The 15631-nt window shown below is 46.7% G+C and overlaps 1 long non-coding RNA gene across 1 annotated transcript; it reads right to left on the bottom strand.

Annotated features, from left to right (window-relative positions):
• Positions 1–2592: 2592 nt before the first annotated feature.
• 4930413E15Rik (RIKEN cDNA 4930413E15 gene) lies at positions 2593–11515 on the bottom strand. The gene is made up of 5 exons (NR_040694.1): positions 10831–11515; positions 10591–10690; positions 7293–7469; positions 3750–3891; positions 2593–2778 (listed from the first exon to the last, which is right to left on the bottom strand). It is a non-coding gene; the product is annotated as an RIKEN cDNA 4930413E15 gene (long non-coding RNA).
• Between the last annotated feature and the right edge of the window lie 4116 nt (positions 11516–15631).

Genomic DNA, 15631 nt, shown 5'->3' with positions numbered 1-15631 from the left:
CTAGAATGATAGAAATGGAATGTAGGTGCCTCACTTCTTTTCGCCACATGCCAGCCTTCCAGCCCATTCCCCATTGGCCTACCCTTTCCTGAAGCTCAGGCGACAGGAGTGGCCACCTGCGACATAGAGCCCAGCCCAGCAGAGAAAGGATAGAGGGCTCCCAGAAGACTGCAGGTGACCATGTAGGGCGCATAAAAGATGCGTAGAGAAATCGCCACGATTCCGATTTCCAAAGATGAGAGGCTAGACTCTGGATTCCAAAAGAGCACCCACTTCTCTTCTCCCAGTCGACTACAGCTAGTAGGTAAGAAGAGAGAAAGAGCCCTAGCTGTGGATGTTGAATTGCTTCATACATTCTTGACTGTACAGTGATGAGGGGAGGGAGGCTAACGAGTGGGCATGCACAGACTTCTGGTCAGGCTACAAGATGAAAAAATAAAAATAAAAAATAAAAGCCACTAGAGATTCATGGGATGGCTTTATTTTCATCTCAAAATAGAGACAAGCCTGGGGACCATGGGAGTGACATGCAAGCCTCATGGGGGTCACTGATAAAGAGATGTGGGGGAGCGCAGCCCAGAGCCCAGGAATAGCCCTGTCCACATGCTCTCCCAGTCAGAGGCTGACAGCCTTCCAGTCTAACAGTCAGCTGTCTCCTGCTTGAGGGTGTCACAGGCCTGAGCAGGCGACATCAGCCAGAGGCTACAGTTACCACTTCTCATCCACCCAGGCTTTGGTCCTGATTCTGTCTTCTGAGCCAAGGTCTAAAAAGTAGCCACAGCTTCTCCTCAGCCCAGAGCACAACATGTTTCTCCACTGATCCTGGTGCTCACACATGGCGGCTTCTTCTTCTTCTTCTTCTTCTTCTTCTTCTTCTTCTTCTTCTTCTTCTTCTTCTTCTTCTTCTTCTTCTTCTTCTCTTCCCTTCTCCTTCTCCTTCTCCCTCTTCCCTCCTCCTCCTTCTCCTTCTCCTTCTTCCTCTTCCTCTTCCCTCCTCCTCCTCCTTCTCCTTCTCCTTCTTCTTCTTCCTCTTCCCTCCTCCCTCCTCCTCCTCCTCCTTCTTCTAAATTTATTTTATGTATATGAGTACACTGTAGCTGTACATATGTTTGGGAGCTATCATGTGGTTGCTGGGAATTGAACTCAGGACCTACTGCTGGCTCTGGACCTGCTCCCTCCAACCCAAAGATTTATTTATTATTATATGTAAGTACACTGTCTTCAGACACACCAGAAGAGGGCGTCAGATCTCATTACGGGTGGTTGTGAGCCACCACGTGGTTGCTGAGAATTGAACTCAGGACCTTCAGAAGAGCAGTCAGTGCTCTTAACCCCTGAGCCCTCTCTCTAGCCCCCACCTATGGCTTCTGAGTGCAAAGATCCAAGATTTGGCCTAGAGGGACACATGTCATTGCTTCCTTAAGCTGGGGCAATGTCTTAGTGCTGGATTACAGTCATGGGGCACCGCACCCAAGGCTTCTTTGTAATTAACAGCAATTCAGCCTTTCTCAGTCAGCACTCTCTGGCTCATTGACCTGTGTCCCTTCCATCCACCTGTTCTGTGGCTCAGGTATTTTATCTGCAGTAGCTGGATTTGCCCATCAGTGGCAGGTCAGCTCTGTGAAGCCGCACAGGGCTCCTGACACTTATATTTGGTTGCATGCAATCGCAAACCCAAATCACTGACTTTAACAGAATGAAAGCCCACTTCTCTCTCACATAAAAGCAGCCCCCCCAGGCAGGAAGCAAAGGGGTCCTGTTCCAACCTGACATTTGACCCAGATCTAAACAGCTTCATGCATTGTTTCATTGACTTTAACTTCCTGCCTCATAGGCCAACATGGCTGCTTGGTCTCCAGCCTTCATGGCTGCTTTCCAACTATAGCAAAGGAGAAGGTAAAGAAGAGGCAAAGGGCTCCGTCCAGCTGCCTTTCAAAGACACTAATTACACACCAGTACTTTTCAATGGCCTGAGCTCACAGGACCCACACTCTACCAGAAGAAAGGCTGGGAAACTATCCTTACTTATTGCAGGCATCCGATGCCCAGCTAAACATGGATGTTCTGAGGCTATGGAAGAGAACAGACATCACCAATGGGATGCCAATCTCTGCTGAGATGTTCCACTTGTTTACATAACCAGGGCAGGCTGTCTCTATGCTATGGAAACAGATAGAGAGCAAGTTTGAGTCGAAGATGGTGCAGTGTGCAGCCAGATTCATCGCATGTCCGTCGCTTGTGCCATCAGCAAACATTTACATAGCATCTACCCCAAAGCAGACAGAGCAAGTTACAGGAGTTCAGTGTAAGAGGAGATAACAAAAACTCAGTGTGAGCGGAGACAAAAGACCAAACCATCCTAGCTCAGTGCTGAGGTTACGTTAAGGAATACCTCCACGGGTGCTGAGGATCTTCACTACGAGAGCCCCCACGCAGCATCACATTTGCCGGAGGCCTACTCGAGCCTCCAGAATGAATTCTCCAGTGTCTCCAGACCCAGCTTCCTAGAACCGCTCTTGCCTGGATAACTCAGAGAAGCCTTCTCTGCCCTTCCCCCAGCCACGTCCAAGGTCAGAATCCAGCTGGAGGCCTCAAAGGGACAGAAATATTTATGCCACATCCAGGAGACCAAACCAAAGAGATGGGGCCGATGGCTCTTGAAAGGGATAGATGCAGAATCTCCAGAGATTAGGAACATGACAGTGACCAAGTTCAAAGGGGAAGGGGTGAGAAGTGGAGATTAAAGCGGCCCAGCCATCCGTTATTTTGATTTGTGTCCTTTAAAAAAAAGAAAAAGAAAAAGAAATTAATTTCAAAGGGAATTAAAGGAAATGAATTAAGGCCTCATTAGACCCCGACAACCCCGGGAATATTAATCCATCTTCCATCTTCATTAAGACTCACCAGCCCCGTCCCAGGCTATGGACGGAGTTCTGTCCTGCGCGCTGCGCCCAGTTCCCTCCCCTTGGTCCACTTTCCCTTTCATGTTTTTGTTTGACATCTAAGAAAGAGTCATGAGGTGCAGAGTACCATTAACTTCTAAACACATATGAAATCAGTAGGAAAGTGCAAACATCGCCCCCCTCACCGACCTGCACCAACGATCCATCCTCAAGCCCCGCCCCGCCCCTAGCTTCGGAGATGAAAAGAAAGGCCTTGAGGGATGACCCGTCCTGAGGAGAGAGGGCTGAAGGAACAGGAGGGGGATACGCAGAATAAATGAAGGTATGATTGACGTCTTACTCCGGTCCGTTTCACACATGGTTCTGGGCATTTAATAAACAGGTTGACACCCAGAGCTCCCCTCATTAGGTGAACGCGGAGACCCGGACCGCCATAAATCAGGAGGGTAGGTTATCAAAGCATGTGATCTTTAACAGCGTCAGGGCGCCCTCCTGTCTGCTCATAGAGAGGGAGCAACCTGCAAGCTGTAAAGAATTAGTCCCGGCCCCACGATTTAATATACACTCTCTTCCAGGAGGAATGAGACCAGGCCTGCAAGGAGAGCTTAGCCTATCCAGGTAGCTGCACATATGGCTAGTGGTGGGGTACAGCTGTTCTGGGGTGCTTGGTACTCAAGGGAGAAACCTGGGCACGGAGGAAGCTGGGAGTGGAGGAAATTGCAATGGGGTGCTAGACTTTGCAAGTTTCTATTGGAAAAACCTCTGATCCTGTGGCTCCCTTGCTTCCCACAAAAATCAAGTGGAAAACTTTTCAGTAATTTCTAGTCAGGTTAAAGATGCATCTACCTCATGAAGCTGAGCATTATATCCAGAAAAATGAAGAGATCTGAAGACAGAAGACTTGTGTACAAACATTCAGAGCAGCTGTCTCAGTAGTAGCCCCAAACTTCAACATTGTAGCTAGACATCAACTGGAGGATGGAATATACTGTGGTACGCCCATACAATGGAATAGTATACAGCAGTATAAAAAGAAATAGAGAGTAGATATATGAATGACATGGATGAATCACATAGATCTGATACTGAAAGCTGAAAGTAGGCATGGCTAAGTATGCATCCTATGGCTTCATCTCCGTAAAGTTCAAAGAGAAAAAAATTAATCTATGACAAAAATAAAAGCCAAAACATAACAAGGTAATGAGGCAGAATTTGGTCAGTGTAGGACATTCTAGGGATGTGGGGATGCTGTTATAAAAGCAAATAGATTTGCCCAAATTGTCACATAACATTTGTCTGGCCATCCATCTGTCTCTGTCTATAGTAATATATATAATATTAGGACAATATATGTATTGTCCTAATAAAATTCTGTAAAGACCCTAAAGAATGTAATTATAGACTCGAGGGCTTTTGCATATGCTGCTCTCTCTACTTGAAATCCCTCCTCCCCTGTATTTAAAACATAATCTTCCGGATGTCACTTTGATCTTAGCCTGTCACCAGAGCTTGGCTGTTCATTGTGGCTTCAGTTTCGTTTTCATTTTCTGTGAAGTTGACCAACAACTTCCATTTCTGGCCCCCAAAACACACCCACAAACACATAATCACACAGTCACACACATATACACACACACACATTCACACCCAAAAATACATGAACACACAGAGACAGAGATACATTAACACACATACATACACATAGGCACACACAGTCACACACATATATACACACATACATTCACACACAGACACACATACATATATGAACACACACATAAACACACAGAGAGACACACATATACATACAGGCACACACAGATACACACCACCAACACACACACACACACACACACACACACACACACACACACACATGCATACCTCCAAACACAGACACACAGTCATATACACAGTCACACACAGTCACACCTACACAAACCACACATACTTAAACACACACACAGTCACATACACATAACACACACACTTAGACACACAGTCACACACAGTGATACATACATATTCACACACACACACACACACACACACACACAGAGGCATGCACATACACCCTGCCAGGCACTAATCTGTTTTCTGATTCTGTGGGTCTGTTTTAGAGATTCTATAGAGTTGAGGCTAAGGAAGAATTTCTAACTAGAACTTATATTTTTAAAAGATTCCCCCAAGTGATTCTAGAACATTCTCAGACATTAAGAGGATACTGAGGCCCATAAAGAAGACTGCTCTTCCAGGGTCACTCCATGGTGCAAAACAATCTTGGATTTAGAAAGATGTCTTTCCCAGGCTGTGCTGTCAACACGACCACCCTCTCCTGCCTTCTCGAGTGACTTCTCCCCTGGCATGTTGCTCAACACACATCTCCTGAGTGTGTGAGGAGTGTGTGTGTGTGTGTGAACTTCTATTTACCTGCACATGGCTGAGTGTCCAGTGTTGGGGGCGAGGGGCAATGGTCTGAGAACCAACTCCTTCCTCACTCCCAGGTCCTGCCATATTAAATATCTACGACATTCTGAGGCTCACCCTCTTCCTCCGACATTGAAGAAGGCAGAGTTGACTTCTGAGGCTTATCCACTTCCATGAAACTGCGCCCATATGGCACGGAATGCACTGGGCACATGGTGAGAGCTAAGAAAGCCCTCCAAGGCCAGACCTCCACACCTGGGGTTCTAAATCCTCAGCTCTCCTGGTGTGGATAACCTGACTTCACAATATGAGAGGGCCAGCCAGGATCTTCACCATATTCTTGGTTAAACCTTGAGGCTGATAAAAGTCAATTCCAAGTCAAGATGACTCACATTCAGGTAGCTTAGGACAAATAGATTTAATCCACCACTCAGGAAGATCAAGAGTTAAAAACAATCTGGGCTACATAGTGAGACTCTGTGTCAAACACCAAGTAAATAATAAACTTGTCAATAGAAAAAAAAAAAACATTCATTTGGAAGCACAAGAGAATAGGGTCTCCCTATTTAGCTGCCTTTTGTATTTCTGTGATCCAACTGCCCACAGATTGATAGCTTAAGGGCAGGAAGGTTCATTGCGACTCTCGGTCCTAGAGAATTTAATCCACCCTGGTGGGGAAGAATTAAATCCAGAAAAATCTCACATCAAGATCCTTCACTTGGAGCTAAGAAGGGAGCTGAGTTATAAGTCTTAGGCCATGCACAAGATCCTGAGTCTGGGGGCTGGAGAGATGGCTCAGCAGTTAAGAACACTGGATGCTCTCCCAAAGGGCCAAGGTTTGATCCCTAGCAACCACACAATGGCTCACAGCCCATTCCATTGGGATCAAATACTCTCTTCTGGCTTCTGTGGGCATCAGGTACATGTGTGGTACACATAAATACGTGTAGGGAAACATGATTAGAATAAGTAAGCCTTTTTTAAAAAAATAGCCTGAGATTGAGACCTAGCTAAAAGCCAGGCATGCATAATCGCATGCCTGTAATCACAGCACGGGGGACACAGAGATAGACAGATCACTGGCTAGCCACCCTAGCTAAAGATAGGGTGCTGGGTTCACTGAAAAAGCATGTCTTAAACAAAGAGTGATTGAGGAAGGTACCCGATGTCAGTCTCTTGCCTCCACACGTATACAGACACACACAGGCACTCGCACATGCACACACGATCCCTTTGCAAAGACACAGCCCACAGGCGTTCCAGATCCCAGGTAGACAGCTCTTGGGGGTGAGCAGTAGCATTAAACCCTCTACAGACAGAGATGGCAACAGCTTCCCTGCCCTGCAACTTAGAAGAGCAAGCTATAGGGCATCTTACCCAGGTCATTCTAGGCAGGTGATAGATGACCCCTAAACACCGGGAATCTTTTCTAAGGGGCACTGAGCCTTTGGCTCTTTAACAAAAGGGAAAGAAATGAGCACAAATAAATAATCTGAGGCTCACAAGGCTGCAAAATAAATACGGTTTCTGTCTATTTCCAATGAGCCTCCTCTAGCCTTACAGAGACAATTTTTGAGAGACAGGTGGCCTCGCTGCTTCTCTCCCTCCTCCCCCTCCCTCCTGTCAGAGCTCAGCAAGTCGACCATTTTACTCAGAAATGGGGGGGTTGGGGGAAACACAAAGGCTCCAGAAGGCACAGATTCAACCGAATCAATTAGATAAATTACATTTTATTGAGAATGAAAAAAAAATCAGCCATTCATTTTCAACACATAGATTTGCACGCACCCATGACATTGAGGTTACATAGAAATTCTTCGGGACTCCATTGTGTTAAAGCATGGTGCTGTTCTGACTTTTAAAAGAAAAGAGGAAAAAAAAAACCCTGTAAATGAAAAAAAAAAAAAAAAAAAAGGGAAAACATGGCTTATGAAAGAGCTAAATGTGGCAGGAACTACTTACAGAAAGAGCTGTCCTTGACCAGAGAACTCTCTTGTTGACTTTTTCCATGACTTGAATCACAAGGGACAATAATGATAAGGAAGTGAAGGTCCATAGGAGGGGCGGGGGGATTCTGAGTTTTGTCACTCCCTCACTGGTGCTGCAATGCAGTGGTTCTCAACCTGTGGGTCACGACCCCTGGGGAAATTACATATCAGTTATCCTGCGAATCTGATATTTACATTACAATTCATAACAGCAGCAAAATTATAGTCATAAAGTAGCAATGGCAATAATTCTATGGTTGGGGTCACAACATGAGGAACTGTATTAAAGGGTCACAGCATTAGGAAGGTTGAGAGTCTATGCTATAGGTCATGTCTATGTAAGAGAGTCGTGTCTGTGCCTCTATGTTCCTCCTATATGGTGAGGAAGGGCTGGAAGAAGTGACCACAAAGGCCCCTCAGAATTCTGAGCTTCTCTTGAGCCAAATGTTCATTTCTCTAAGTGATCTGCAGTCCCTTCATTTGGATTGAGTTCAGTAAGCTTCGTGCGGTTAAAATACACAAAATACTGACCCTGAAACAAACTGGTGAGTGGTTCTGAGACCAGGGTGTTCTGGGGAAAGGACTTAAACAGGAAATGAACCAGCCCACACAGGAAGCTGAATCTCTGTCTCAGGATGACCTGCTTTGAGTCTGGTAATGGGTCCAGTGTGAAGTACCAGGGAAGACATTGTGAAGCAATGAATGAAGGGGATTCAGAGTCTGGGTGGAGGGCAGCTTAGATAAGGACCTGGTTTTGTGCAGAACTGGGCTTCCAAAGCATCCAGTGACTGACTAGTGGACTGTCAGCTGCTTGGAGGTGATGGGGTTGCAAGGGGCTGGCTGGTTCCTAGAGAACACTGCTACTGCTGCAGGTCTAGATGAGCCAGTGCTCTGTGCCTGTGGCCGGCCACACCCCTTCTGGCCTTGGTTGGCATGACACCATCTTGCTCTCTGCTCTACATCTCTTCCATCCCTTTTCTCCTCCTTCCCTTTCTCCTCCTTTGGCTCTTCTTTCCTTAATTCATTGCCACTATCACCATCAATGCTATTTCCAGTGTTTCATGCTCTAATATATATATATGAAATACATTTACACGTATACACATACACACATATACGCATACACATACACACATACACATACACACATATACACATGCACACATACATACACACATATATACACATACAAGATATACACACATACATACATACATATATACACATACACATGTGAATATGTGACCATTTGCTAAGTCATTCTGCACTGGCTTTCCTACAACCATCAGAATTTTAAGGTGGTGATTTCTAATCATTTGGCATGTTTTCATTCCCTATAAACCTCTGGACAGGCTCTAGGTAGGCTTTACTCAGTAGGTAGCACCAGAAACAATGGAAAGTATCATGGCTAGAAGTATGTGTGTACCTCTGTGGGCATGTGTGGGCATGTGTGTGTGTGTGCGAGCGCACATGTGTGTGCTATCAACACAAGCTAGGGTCATCTATGTAACTGGTCTTTGGCTACTTTGTGGGCTCATCTTTCTTCCACCCTTCTCCACCCCTTTTCTTTCACCCTTTCAACCTCCTAACACTAGACAGGAGAGAGAAAGGACAGAGGGGAATCATTAGACTGCTTCCTGATGATTAGGGATGTCAAGTCCATTGGAGCAAGTTTGATCTTTACTGGAAGGATATTTATCTAACTTTCTTCTTCTTCTTCTTCTTCTTCTTCTTCTTCTTCTTCTTCTTCTTCTTCTTCTTCTTCTTCTTCTTCTTCTTCTTCTTCTTCTTCTTTTCTTCTTCTTCTTCTTCTTCTTCTTTTCTTCTTCTTCTTCTTCTTCTTCTTCTTCTTCTTCTTCTTCTTCTTCTTCTCCTTCTCCTTCTCCTTCTCCTTCTCCTTCTCCTTCTCCTTTCCCTCCTCTTCCTTCTGCTCCTCTTCCTCCTCCTCCTTCTTCTTCTTCTCCTTCTTCTCTCCTCCTTCTTCCTCTTCTTTTTCCTCTTCCTCCTCCTCTTCCCCCTCCTCCTCTTCTTTTTCTTCTTGTTTCTTCTTGACACATGACTACTTAACAAATTGCAACCAACAGCAACCAGTCACCAAACCAACAACAACCAACGATGCTCCCTAGCATTTATATACCCTCTGAAAAGTCCCCAGAATTCCAAAGGTCACACAATTGCAGAAACTATGTGCAGCTGACAAAATCACACCCCCAGATAGAGCACAGGGCAAATTATAGTCAGCTGCTGTGGACAATCTGAAACAGCCCATATCCCACACCTGGGTTTAAAATGAAAACCTATTTCCACGCTATTTTTGTGTGCTTTAAAGAAACCAAAGTTCTCACTACACATCTGGGAAGAGGAAGCCTCGTTTAAGGAGTTGCCACCATCAGATCTGTCTGGAGGCAAGTCTGTTGGGGAGATTTTTGATTAATGATGGACATGGGAAGGTCCAGCTCATTGTGGGTGGTGCCATCCCTGAGCTGGTGGCCCTGGGTTCTATAAGAAAGCAGGCTGAGCAAGCCATGGGGAGCAAGCCAGTAAGCAGCACCCCTCCACGGCCTCTGCAGCAGCTCCTGCCTCCAGGTTCCTGCCCTGACTTCCCTCAATGATTAACTGTTATTTGGACGTGTAAGATAAAAATGAACCCTCCTTTCCTAAGCTGGATGTGGTCACTGTCTTGTCACAACAGTAGAAAGAAAACCAAGAGAGAGAGAGAGATTAGAAGCAGTGTGTGGCTGGAGAAAGAAAGGAAGACCATGCCCACAAGCAGCCAGTACGGGGGTCCTGGGTCACAAGGCTCAGTTCTGATGTGGCCCTTCTGAGACACTGTGGAGACACACACATCTAAATGACGGGGGAAGAAAGATGGTTGGGAGTGAAGGAGATTTCTCTGCCTCAACTCTTCTGTCACAGACTGAAGTAGTTCCCAAAGGCATCATCTCTGAGATTGGAAACTTCAGCCCACCCTGTTCTGGATGGATGCCCGTCTGCAGCCAGAGGACGCTGCTGGGAACTGTCATCTGCTATGGGTAAAGCTGGGGAAAAGTGAAGGGCAAGAGACAGAGATGAGCACAATGGTACCAGTACCATCGCTGTCCCAACACTGGGGATGGAGTGACTGACGTCCAGAGAGATGAAGTCATGGGCTCAGACCCCAGAGCTCCCAAGTGGTGGAAGCTCTACACATGTGTTTCCCTAGAAGTATAAACTTGTCGCCACACTTAGCTTTCACGCGAACTCTGGAGATCAAATCAGGTCTTCAAACTTACAAAGGTTATTCTCCTCTAGGGTTGAGAATTGGTTCTAACGTCCTCCCAACAGCTCCCGGTCTTGGACTCCAATATTCCTCTACATCTTTCACTGAGGTCTCTGTAATGAGTCCCAGGAAGTGCGGGAGGGGTATTTTAGAGCACATGGCGGGGTAACCAGGAAGAGATTCTGCAACTCTGCATTCCACAACATCTCCATGTCTGCCCCTCATATTTCCATGATGACTACCCCATGCTTGCCTCTCGGCCAAGTCACCTGCTGAAGCTCGGAGTGAGGCTACTTTGTAGACTTCACTGAAACACTCGGAGCCCTCTGTGTCCTCTGCTGGATGGTGGGAGAAAGATTGTGATGTGCCGCCCCCCTCCACAGGGGGCATGGAGGCCAAGAATGAAGGAGACTTAGCTTCTTGTATAGAATGAACACTTACTAACTGTTCACTTGTTTATATCAGGCTTTAGTAAGAATTATAATGATGATATCTCCATCATCCAGGGAAGTGTCCCTAACAAGAAAAACCAAGGGATAAATGAAGTTCAAATTATAATTTTTCTCTGAGTCTACACAACAGTTAAAGGTATATATCTTCATGGCCGGAAGCAATTACAGGCTACCCGTTTGCTTTGTCTTCATGAGGGGGAGCATGAACCCATCAATTGTACAGAAGACCAGGCTACTCAGACTCTTAAACTGACTCATCCAGGCCCCGATGTTTGCCCTTCCTCTGTGGAAGCCTATTCTCAAGGCAACATCGACCACAGCCATCTTGCAAACACATCAGGCTGACTCACGGCTCTGCTCATCTAACAGTGACTTCCTTTCCTCTCCAAGGAAAGCCAAGCCTTGCCCTTGGCCCATGCCACCTGCATGCCCTGATACCCTGGCCTATCACAGCATCTCCTTCAGCTCCCTCCCTCTACTCTCGCTGCCTTGATTATCCTCAGCAATGTGACCTCTGACTGAGCCTCCTTCTGGAATGTTCTTCCTCTGTGACCTCATGGCCTACTTTGACAATTCTTTTAAGTCTTCGCAAAGGTCACCTTTCTACAAGGCCTTCACCAGTCACATGGCTTAAAGGATAGTCTTTCATCCTGACCCGACTGTCAAGACTCAAACCTTCTTCACAGATCACGTAGTGAAGGGGGTAGTGGTGTGTTCACAAACAAGGAGGCCAGAGGTCCATGTTGAGTGTCTTCCCCATTTCCTCTCCACCTTATTCTTTGAGACAGGGTCTCTCACTGACAGTAGACTAACTCATCTCTTTGCCTGTTTACTAGTTTCATGTATGGTCTGTCTTCTCAGGGAACTGCTGTCCCTATAGAACAACTGTTGAACACCTTTGGGTGCAAGCCATCTGAAGACATGGCTAGCTGTGAGCCCTGGGGAGGGGTTCCAGGAGACTCTGCCATGACTGTGCTGGAAAAGATCTTACAATGCACAGGACAGGCTCCTGCGATGGATTCTCCAGCCCACGTGTCAGCTAAACTGTAGACGTCCTTTGAGCTGCGTACATCCCGACATCTAGAACAGGGCCTGCATTTAAGAGTCACTTCATTAAGCCGGGCATGGTGATGCACGCCTTTAATCCCAGCACTCGTGAGGCAGAGGCAGGCGGATTTCTGAGTTCAAGGCCAGCCTGGTCTACAAAGTGAGTTCCAGGACAGCCAGGGCTATACAGAGAAACCCTGTCTTGAAACCCCCCCCCCAAAAAAAAAAGAGTCACTTCATCATTATTTAGGTGATGAATCAGCCCTGGAAACAGGTGCCTGGTGAAGACTTTCTGATTCACTGAGGTCTCAAGGAATGAAAAAATTCCAACTCAAATTAGTAACAGGGGAAAAAAAGGCGCTGTCTCCACAGTGAGAAAGATCCAGACCCTTGTTTGGGAAAAGGTTGCCTTTCGTCGGAAGGAGAGATGACCCTTGGTAGCCCCTCCCGGAATTCGCACATTGTGTTCTAAGTTTAACACATCTTGTACTCTTTTCTGCTGAAATCCTTGGCTCCAGCCCATAATATCCCTGCATCCAGGAAACCATTATGACTGGCCAGGGCAGAGGTCACTGCTATTGTAACCCACTTCCTCCATGAGGGTTTTAAATTTGGAAAAAGCTCTTACTACTATTGTACATGATGTCAACGCTCCGATAACCTTGGAATTCTTTTTATTTGTCTCCTTTGACCACTGAGTCCCCAAATCAGTCTTTTAAAAAAATTTCTGTGTAGGAGGGGGCTTTCCTCAGAACACAATGTTAACAAGCATCGAGTCACAGCCAGCCCTGCTGGTATTTTCCCAAAGGGCCTTCAAAATGAAACTGCATTTACCAAAAAAAAAAAAAAAAAAAAAGAGAGAGAGAGAGAGAAAAGCCAGGATTCCAAGGGAGTAGCAAATAATTTTAGTCACATTAAGGGGTTTGCCGAGAGCCTGTGTCGTCTCTGGAATGGACTGTCCACCTAGCACATCTGGAGATGTTGTATGCCGGTGGTACAACTGAAGCACCAGAGAGATCTCTGGATTAAAGGACCACAGGGACTGTCAGGGCAAGAGATGGGGGTGTGTTAAACCCTGAAATTCTAGACAATAACGGTAGGAGAATTACTATGACCAACAGTGTGGGAAACACCAGGTATATCGCCATTTGGGGGAGAAGGCATGTTAAAGAAAAAGGAATCTGGGAGGCCTTTGACACGGTAAAATGGAAGTCAGGAAAGACTACTCTGGTCCATTCTATGAGTGTTCGGTCCTCCCCTGTTACTTGTGAGAGATGCAGACAGGAAGTAATCATAGCACACCAAAACCCATCCTCTGTAGAGAGCCTCCGCTGTATACTCTCGCCGGTGAACACGGGTGGGTGTGTGCAAACATGAGGATGTGAACCAGCTGCACTCATGTGGAGGTCAGAGGACAACCTCGGTGTCAGTCCCCAAGTCCCACCTTTTGGTTGGGTCAGGGTCTCTCATAGGCCTAGAGTTTCCCAGTGTAAGCGATCCGCTGCCTACCTGCGTCCAGCATCACATCGAGGATGAGATTGAATACAATGCATCCTATTGTGCCTGCTTTTTTATGTAGCTCCAGAACCTTGTGAGTACCAACGGAGGCATTTCCCCAGTCTCTGAGCTATATACTTAACCTCTTTGTGACTTAGTTTCCCCCTCAGTGTCAATGCTGCTTTCCTCCTAATCTTAGGGCACCCATACTGTCTTATGTGCGTGCGTTGTGTCACATGACTAATAACAGCCAATGGAAGGTAGGAGATAAGTACGTCTGAGGCTGCAGAGAAAGAGGTCTTCACTGCCTACAAGTGACGCTGGAGAGACAAATGCCACTCCAGCTGCAGGAGCCTTGGTCACCATGGAGCCTTGTGACCCAGCTTTTCCTGGGTCCTGTAGCCTTTTCTAACTTCCCTACCAGTGGTATTTTCTAGAATCCCCTCCCCTCCCTTCTACATCTTACATGCAAACTGCAGTTGCTAAGGAAGATTTGCACCCTAAAACAGCTATCCTAACCCACTGGGCTTTGCTGCCCCCCTTCTGGAATTAATTATCTAGAGATCAGCAAAGCTCAGTGGGAGACCATCCAGCCCTTAACTCCAAATTCTCCCGGTGAGTTATCTTCTGTTTTGGATTGTTGCTCTCAGGTCAGATTTGGGATGATGGAGAAGATACACACACACACACACACACTCTCTCTCTCTTTCTTTCTCACACACACATACTCTCATATACTCATACACACTCATAAACACACACACACACACACACACACTCACACACATACATACACCCACACACTCATAAACGCATACTCATACACACACTAACACACAGGCACACACCCACTCCAATGCACATACACACACACTCATACACTAACACACAGGCACACACTCACACACACTAATGCACATACTCATACACACACACGCTCATACACCAATGCTCACACTCACACATGCTCGCTCTCTCTCTCTCTCTCTCTCTCTCTCTCTCTCACACACACACACACACACACACTGGCATGCCAAGACCAGGAAGCATGTGGGAGAAATAGCCAACTATGGGGAGGGGGGGTCACAGTGTGAGTCACTTCTCTGCCATCTCATGCCACAGGGACAGTAAGGACAATTCTCATTCACTGTATAAGCACCAGAAGTAAATCCAGAAAAGGCAAGTACTCTTCCAGTTTGTCCGTCTGCCACCCTGCCAGGGGGCTGGAGTAGGTGCAGTCTGTATAAGAACCCAAAGTCCCAGCTCAACCCTGCCCCAGGGCACACAGCATGGTCTTCAGGAAACATTAAGAATTCTGGACAAATCCTTCAATCCTTCAGTGCTCAGGCCTCCAATCTTTAGCTGTTGGCTTATGAGAGTCTCTGAAGAGTGTTGTGGTGTATCATCTGCTGCCTGCATCATGTGCCCACAAGAGGCCTTGTCCTGCAAGCCAAGACTGAGGCAGGTAAAGGAAGAGTCCTGCAGTCTCGGGCCCCTGGTTGTGGACAGCTGTGCTAGAAGTCTAAGCATCTCAGGCTTCCTGTCCAGGGCTCTCTTCATCTAAAGGGACCAGAATAGACTCACGCAGGGCAGACTGAGAGTGCCAATGAGCTAAGGAGTGTGGGGGTGACCCGTGACCCGTGATGAATGTAGAGGAGAGCATACTCCTTCCTGCTCCCCACTTATCATGAGGCATAGCTGAAGCATGTCTCCCTGGTTGCATTAGGACAGAGCCCCAATTACCCACAGTGCTGGTTTACTCATTAACAATATCTTCCTCATCTTTGTTCCCCTACCAGAGCTGCACCAACCTGACATCAAATCCTAGTTGTTTCTAGAAGAACCCAACTTCACACTGGCCTTCCACCACTAAAGACAGAGATAAGAGAGCCTGCAGGCAGGTCTGGGCTTGTAGCTCAGCTGGTCTCAGCAAGCTTGATGCCCTTAATTCACCCCTAGCACCCTATAGGCCAGGTGTGGCAGTGCAGGTCTATAAGCCTAGCACTCAAGAGAGACAGAGGCAGGAGGCTTAGGAGTCTAAAGTCACCCTTGGCTATG

The sequence above is a fragment of the Mus musculus genome, chromosome 5, assembly GCF_000001635.26.
Source record: "Mus musculus strain C57BL/6J chromosome 5, GRCm38.p6 C57BL/6J".
NCBI lineage: Eukaryota > Metazoa > Chordata > Mammalia > Rodentia > Muridae > Mus > Mus musculus.
The sequence above is the reverse complement of the archived record's forward strand: the minus strand, read 5'-3'. Positions and strand labels throughout refer to the sequence as shown.